Raw genomic sequence first — 8,918 nt, 5'->3', positions numbered from 1 at the left:
ATATGAGAAAGTAGTTGAGGGTTTTGGAGCATATCACTAAGCACTTGAAGCAAGAAACTCATTAAGCAACACCTCATCCCTCCTTGATAGTATTAGCTTTTCCTATAGACTCAAAGTGATCTTGGATCACTAAAATATAAAATGTAGAGTCTTGAGCTTTTGAGCTTGAGCCAATCCTTTTATCCTTAGTATTTTTGAGGGGTCGACTTTCCTCATCCATGCCATGCCATTCATTGAGCTTTTCCTGAAATATTTGTCTTGGAATAGTATTAGCTCAATGAGCTACATGTTGTTAGGAATTACCAAAACCACCTAGGGATAGTTGCACTTTCAATCTCCCCCTTTTTGGTAACTGATGACAACATATAGATCAAAGCTTCGACAAATGATAATAAGATTGAAAAACATCGTCGCTTGGAGAAATATGTGATAAGCAAGAGCTCCCCCTAAATTTGTGCATAGTTTAAGATTTGCTTTGGACTACAAATGCACAAGGAGTTAGGCTCATGGGTTACTCTTCCATGTCACATACATCCTGGAGGAGCGCTCAAAGTAATAAAGATTGAATACATGCACTCATCACCAAGCAAAGTGAATGATCATATAAAGATAAATGGGATGATGTCATCTAACAAGCATAAATGTAGCTTATGATCAAACACATGATCATCAATGTCTCACAGGCAATAACATAGTATCTCAAGCAATCAAAAGCAAATAAAGTTCAACCACGAAGACAAGAGAGAACAAAAGCAAACTCTCTCTCTCTCGAAGCCTATGATCTATACATTTTTCTCCCCCTTTGGCAACAAGTTACCAAAAAGTTCATAGAAAATGCATAGCACTATTTCGTCTCTCAGGCTTGGTCTCCAGGTGGTGGTGTAGAGATGGCTCCTTGGACGAAGACTTCAGTTGATGTGGATGGAGCTGAAGGAGTTGGAGCTGGAGCTGGTTGCACTGGAGCTGTAGCTGGTGCAGATGAAGTGGCTCTGGTGTCTGTCATAGGCTCTGCAACTGATCTCTGAGCTCGAGGCACTCTGGCAAATGCATCAGTGGTTGTCCCGCCCTTCCTCTCCTGCATGTCATCCTGTAGCTGCTCCACAACTGACTGGATCTCAGTTACTTCCACATCTAGGTCATAGAACTTTTGTTCCATGATTCTTTCCAGGCTCTCCTAGTTTTGAGTTAGGGTGGCCAACCCTTTCTCAATCCTCAGAGTTGATGCTATTAAGTAACCAAGCTGGTCCTGCTTGCTCTTCAAAAAGTACTCAGATGCCTCCTCTAAAGTTGGCATCTTGGCAGCCTTCTCCTTCTTTGCCTTCTCCTTCTTCTCTTGAGCTTGCACTGAAGATGGTTCATTCTCATTCATGACAACTTGATTGTCCTCAAAACCTGGATAGATAGCAAAGTGTTCCTTATCCAACAAGTATTTGCCTGTGCCCATCTTGGAGTTGATCAGCTCCTGGATTTGTGGGGCATACCCACAACTTCTCTTCTGGTCTGCTAGTGTCCTCTTGATAGTCTCAACTATGAGGCTCATGACCTTGAATTTCCGTGGCACATCAAATATGTGTAGCTAATTTATTGCATGCCCTCTGATCATGTTGTGGTCACCTGATTTGGGCAAGAGAGTGTGCCTTAGGATCCAGTTGATCGTTGGCAGCCCTGATAGAAGAAAATGGACAGACCCAAACTTGAAAGTCTCAAGTGCCTTGTCTGGGATCTCCTTGTACATGTGTGACATTGAATTGTGATCCTTCTTATTCTTGGAGTAGACATCCAAGTCATCTTCACTCTCCTCTGGGGCATTGATCAGATTTGCCCATTCCTCAATAGTTGATTGGTGTCTTGTACCTTTAGACATCCAGACTATTCTGCCATCAGGATAAAAGTGAGCTATGGAGTAGAATGGCATTACAAGCTCATCATTCCAGTTTGTGAACTTCTGTCCAACAAACTCATCAACTCCACAAGCCTTAAAGCTGTCAAACACTCCTGGGTAGTGATCCTGATTTGCCTTCATGTATTTCCAGTCTACCCACCTCATATCACAAACTATGGGCTTCTTATCCAGCATCACAGTCTCATAGAAATCCTGCTGTTCCTTAGTGTGGAACCTGTAATCAACAGTAGTTCTTCTTCTGATTGCATAAGGATCAGACAATCTCCACTGCCTGAGCCCTGCATCCTTCCTCAGCTTCATATTCTCAGCCACTGGATGAGCATCATTGTGGTTTGGAATCTTGGGTTTCAGCTTCCTCAGAATTTGTCCTTCATCTTCTTCTTCCTCAGCAACTTCAGGCACTGGGGCCTTGTTCTTCTCAGCAGCTGGTATGCTCCTGGTATTCCTCTTAGCATCACCCATCAGCAGCCCCTGACCTTATAGCATCACCCATCAGCTTTTGTGCCTTGGGTGCTGGTGCAGCAACCTCTTCTTCCTCCTCCTCTTCCATCATGGAAGGTTGTCCAACAACTCTGGCCATGGTCTTCTTGACCCTTTCCTTCCTCTTCTTCCCTTCTGCAGCAGCCTCTTTGGGATCAAGCTTCTCAGGTTCTTGAGTTGAAGCTCTGACTTTCAGCATAGGTGTCCTCTTGGCAGGGACTTTCCTATTTAGTCCAGGCTTTGTAGTCTTAGCTGAGCCATACTCCTTTTTTAGCACTATCTTCTTGGAAGTAGCCTCGTCTTCAGCTGCCACATAGTACTCATCCTCAGAGTCTGAGGTTCTCTTCCTTCTGGCCCTTGTGGCTGCTTTGGGCAAATTGCTAGGAGTGCTCCTGCTGCCATCATCTGAGGTGCTAGAGGGACTAGTGCCCTCACTCATGTGAATCTGCTCCTCTTTCCTATTCTGGCTCTCACTTTGGTCTGACATGCTGCAAACACTGACTGCTGACCTTGTGAATAGATGTAGTTGATATAGAATGGATGAGCATCACAAAATGCAGAGATTTTTGCAAAAGAATGACTCCAAAACTTAGTTTTAGTTTTCCACAGAAAGCATTTCGGATCAACCGATTTGCAAACTCGGTGATACCGAAGCAGCTTTTGGAACCTAAACTAGTGAACTCGGTCAGACCGAGTCACAGTTTGATGGCACCGAGACCGCAAGGGTTTCACAAAGTTCTAAAATCGGTCACACCGATTCGCAATTCTCGGCCAGACCGAGAATCACTTGTGCAATGGCGTTAGCTGGATCGGTGGAACCGAGTTTTCCAACTCGGTGGGTCCGAGATGGTTTCGGCGGAAACCTAACCCTAAATTACCAAATCACATCTAATCTAAGGATTGTTTTGACTGGATAGATGCGTTTCAATTGTGGCAAGAATCATAATGAACACAATGTGCTAGAAATTGGACGGGGATAGCATTGTGATCGAGTCCATACCCTAGTTCAACGATGAACTCGCTACAGCGGCAACATCAGAGATGAATTCTGTTGACGGCGGCGGAGACTAGCGACTGGAGGCGCCTGGCGATGAAGTCGACGATCCGAAGACCTTGGAGGCAGAGCGAGCTATGCGCGGGCGAAGGGGTTTGGAGAAGTTTTCCAAATTTTTGATCGTGAGTATATATAGCCCGACCCTGTCGGTGTGACCGAGTGGAACAACTTGGTGGCACCGAGATGCATAACTATTAACAGTTACAACAACTTGATGAGACCGAAAAGTTCAAATCGGTTGCATCGAGATTGAAAACCTAGATCGACTTAGTGATCTCGGTATGACCGAAATGTAAGAATCGGTCAGACCGAAACACACAAAGAAGTTTTGGAAGTTTAAGTCCATGACGAATCGGGGACTCCGAGTGCTCCTCACACAGAGTGGTTCGAATCTGACTTGATCAAATTTTGTGATGTAGCATGAATAGAGTTTGAGACAAGAAAAGCATAGAGAGCTAGAGAAGGTTCTTAGGCATTCTTGTTCATCCACTTGGCAAAAGAAAAAGAAGCCAATCAATCAAAGAAACAAGTGGATGTCCTCGAATGAGTAAAATATGCAACCAACATGCTCACACAATAAAATGGCAAATGAAATATGTGGCAAAGCATGCACAACCAATTCTAGCATCTATCAAACAATTGGCGATGACTAGGTCATCTATATATGAGTATATTGACTTAGGAGTCAAATGAGAACATTTGATCATAGGTCATACTCATCGTTTAAGCTCAAGTGGGGTTACCACTTTTACATAATGCATTGATGTGTTCACACCATTAGAGTTGCTTTGACTCAATTCTTAGAGTTAAGCTCCCCCTAGATGTGAGATCCCCCCTAAGAGGGATGAACTAACCTTGGGTTTTGTCGATGATGACTTCATGTAGGTGTTGAAGATGTGGATGCTCAATGTTGATGAAGATCATTTGGAGCAATCCTTTGGAGTGAGTTGCACTTTCAATACCTACACGGGTTAGTCCCACAAGGAACAAACAAGTATATCCATAGACATAGAGTGATGCACACACAATATGATGTCCATGAAAGCATTAGGTTACCTTGTCCCTTGCCTTACCAACAAGAGGGTTTGTGACTCCTTGAACTAGTGCAAGATGTGGAAGTTGATTGCACTTGTCCTTGCCATAATGATATGAGTGAAGAATGTTGGCGGAGTCACCCTCAAGAACTCTCTAGTTCTTCTTCTTCGGGATCCACATCATCTTGATGGGAATCCTTGGAGTTGTAGTCGTGCTTGATGAAGTAGAACTTGACGTAGTCTTGGGAACCCACTTGACCAAGGCCTTAGGAGCTTCTTCAAATGCATCAATCTCCTCTTGAAGCTTGTCCTTGCCTTTTTGCTTGTGGTCTTGTGGTGGAAGATCATCTTGAGCTTGTGTTCCCTTGAAGGAAGTAGGATCATACTTCTCTTGTTGAGGAACAAACTTCGTCTTGGGATATTGATCTTCTTCCCACTCAACTCCATTGGCATTGAACTTTCGTTCAAAACCAACACCTTGGTTCTTCCGGTGCCTTCCTTGCTTGCGTACAATTTCCTCGAATTGCTTACTCCCGGCAAGGCTCTTGTAAACACCTTTCTCTATAATTCCCTTCAATAAGCTATTTTCTTGCTCAAGTGTAACTTGGCTAAGAGAATCATTAGTGGAATCAAGAGAACTACTAGAAGCAACAATATTGGATTTAGCATGATTATTGTTACTACTAGAGGAAGAATCTTTCTTGTTCTTGTTAGTGGACTTGACTTGAGGCATGTAAGTAGATAAGAGTAAACGCTTGGCAATGTAAGAAGAACTTTTCTTACGGAGATCATCATTGATTGCCTTTAAGAACTCATGCTCTTGCTCAAGGTTGAGCTTTTCAAAGCGTAACTTCTCATGAGCCCTTAAAAGTTCTCGATGATCTTCTAAGATAGTTTCTTGAGCTAACTTAAGAGTGTTTAGTTCTTTAGTTAGAAGCTCAATCTTCTCCTTATCATTGTCATTCGTTTTATCTTGATTAGCATGATTAATTGACGTTTCATCATAGTATTCATCACTAGAGTTGTCAACAAGTAAATCATCATCACCTAACAAGTCATCTTCATCACTATTGAAATCAACATACTCGGGGTGTGTTACCTTAGGGCCTTTAGCCATGAAGCATCTTCCAATTCCTTCATTTGGTGAATCAAATATGTCGTAGGAGTTGGTCGACACAAGTGCTAGACCGGCAACACCTTCATCTTGAGTATGTTCGGAGTCGGAGTGATAGCTTCTCTCGGAGTGATGTTCAGAGTCGGAACCGGATACCCATTAACCAACATGAGCTTGATGTCTTGTTTTGTGTAGCTCTTTGATGACTTGTCCTTCCTTTCCGAATCCTTGCTTCTCCGGGATGTTCTTCGTTCATAACGATCATCTCTACTCCTTCTCTCTCTTGGCGGTGATTCTTCTCTTCTACTTCTTCTCTTGGGAGAATCTTCTCTTCTTTTGTAGGGTGCCGTACACTCATTGGAATAGTGTCCGGGTCTCCCACAATTGTAGCAATTGCGCTCTCGACTGGAAGATCTTTTGTCATTGTAGGACCTTGACTTGGAGCTTCTTTCTTTGCTTCTACTCTTGTAGAATTTGTTGAAGTTCTTCACCATTAAGCTCAATTCTTCATTGAAGGTTTGTTTCTCACTTGATGATGTAGGAGCTTCACATGAGGCTTTGTAAGCACCACTTGACTTGTTGTGAAGTTCCTCCTTATCCTTGAGTGACATCTCATGAGCAACAATTCTTCCAATGACTTCCGTTGGCTTGAGATTCTTGTAGTTGGGCATCATTTGGATCAATGTGCACACGGTATCATATTTTCCATCCAATGCTCTTAGGATCTTCTTGATGATGAATCTGTCGGTCATCTCTTCACTTCCTAAGCCCGCAATCTCATTTGTGATAAGAGCAAGCCTAGAGTACATTTCAGCGACACCTTCACCATCCTTCATTTTAAATTTGTCAAGTTAACTTTGGAGCACATCCAACTTGGATTCTTTGACGGAGTCGGTACCTTCGTGCATATCAATCAAAGTATCCCAAATTTCCTTTGCATTCTCAAGACGGCTGATTTTGTTGAATTCTTCGGGGCACAATCCATTGAAGAGGATATCACAAGCTTGAGCGTTGTATTGCAGCATCTTCAATTCATCCGCGCTAGCTTCACGGTTCGGTTCTCTCCCATCAAAGAATTCACCTTGCAAGCCAATACACACAATAGCCCAAACGGCGGGGTTATGTCCGAGAATATGCATTTTCATCTTATGCTTCCAACTAGCAAAATTAGTGCCATCAAAGTAAGGACCTCTACGGTGATAATTTCCCTCGCTAGACGCCATACTCTCCTAGGTTGTGAAACCAAGGCTATGACCACCAAAAGCTATGGAAATCAAAGCAAATGGAGACCAAGGCTCTGATACCACTTGTAGGACCTTGAAGTATGTCTAGAGGGGGGTGATTAGACTACTTGACCAATTAAAAACTTAACCTTTTCCCAATTTTAGTCTTTGGCAGATTTTAGCTATCTTAGCACAAGTCAAGCAATCTTCACACAATTCAAGCAAGCATGCAAAGAGTATATGAGCAGCGGAAAGTAAAGCATGCAACTTGCAAGAATGTAAAGGGTAGGGTTTGGAGAATTCAAACGCAATTGGAGACACGGATGTTTTTGTCGTGGTTCCGATAGGTGGTGCTATCGTACATCCACGTTGATGGAGACTTCAACCCACGAAGGGTAACGGTTGCGCGAGTCCACGGAGGGCTCCACCCAAGAAGGGTCCACGAAGAAGCAACCTTGTCTATCCCACCATGGCCGTCGCCCACGAAGGACTTGCCTCACTAGCGGTAGATCTTCACGAAGTAGGCGATCTCCTTGCCCTTACAAACTCCTTGGTTCAACTCCACAATCTTGTCGGAGGCTCCCAAGTGACACCTAGCCAATCTAGGAGACACCACTCTCCAAGAAGTAACAAATGGTGTGTTGATGATGAACTCCTTGCTCTTGTGCTTCAAATGATAGTCTCCCCAACACTCAACTCTCTCTCACAGGATTTGGATCTGGTGGAAAGAAGATTTGAGTGGAAAGCAACTTGGGGAAGGCTAGAGATCAAGATTCATATGGTAGGAATGGAATATCTTGGCCTCAACACATGAGTAGGTGGTTCTCTCTCAGAAATGGTAAGTTGGAAGTGTAGGTTTGTTCTGATGGCTCTCTCCACGAATGAAGAGGAGGTGGAGGGGTATATATAGCCTCCACACAAAATCTAACCGTTACACACAATTTACCAATCTCGGTGGGACCGAATCAACAAACTCGGTCAGACCGATTCAGTAAACCTAGTGACCGTTAGGGTTTTCGGTGGGACCGACATGCAACTCGGTAGGACCGATATGGTTAGGGTTAGGGCATAACGTAATCTCGGTGAGACCAATTACACAAACTCGGTGAGACCGATTTTGGCAATAAGCTAACCAGAGAGTTGGTCAGGTAAACTTGGTGGGACCGATTCGCTCATTTTGGTGAGATCGAAATGTTACAAAAAGGAAACAGAGAGTTTACATTGCAATCTTGGTGGGATCGATCGCTCACTTCGGTTAGACTGAAACGTTACGAAGGGAAACAGAGAGATTACAATCCCATCTCGATGAGACCGAGATCCCTATTGGTGAGACCGATTTGCTTAGGGTTTGTGGCAGTGGCTATGACATCTAAACTCGGTGGCGCCTGATAGAAAGAATCAGTGGGGCCGAGTTTGGCTTTAGGTTTAGGTCATATGTGGATATGAGAAAGTAGTTGAGGGATTTTGGAGCATATCACTAAGCAACTTGAAGCAAGAAACTCATCAAGCAACACCTCATCCCTCCTTGATAGTATTGGCTTTTCCTATAGACTCAATGTGATCTTGGATCACTAAAATATAAAATGTAGAGTCTTGAGCTTTTGAGCTTGAGCCAATCCTTTTATCCTTAGTATTTTTGAGGGGTCGACTTTCCTCATCCATGCCATGCCATTCATTGAGCTTTTCCTGAAATATTTGTCGTGGAATAGTATTAGCTCAATGAGCTATATGTTGTTAGGAATTACCAAAACCACCTAGGAATAGTTGCACTTTCAATTGGGAATAACTGGAATGGGGATCCAATCTGTAGGAATTGGCCATCTCTGAAGTTGGGATAGGTCTTCGGCCGGTGGACTTGTTGTACTTTTTGCTGGAGTGGGATTTTTCTGTGGTACGGCTGGTGCTATGGCAACTGAAATCGGCATACCTTTTGCTGGAGTGCAGGTCCTATTTGGTTGGGCTAGTGGTGTGGCCAGTGCAGTATGGGTACAGTCTGCTGGAGTCGGTCCTACGTTTTTGTGTCACTGGTTGTACAACCAATATAAGTGGGGTGCTGTCTGATTTCTCTGGCACAACCACATTTTTCAAGGACTTTGCTAGTGCTCCTTCA

Source organism: Triticum aestivum, chromosome 6B (genome assembly GCF_018294505.1).
Source record: "Triticum aestivum cultivar Chinese Spring chromosome 6B, IWGSC CS RefSeq v2.1, whole genome shotgun sequence".
NCBI classification, from domain to species: domain Eukaryota; kingdom Viridiplantae; phylum Streptophyta; class Magnoliopsida; order Poales; family Poaceae; genus Triticum; species Triticum aestivum.
Note: the sequence above shows the minus strand (reverse complement) of the source record.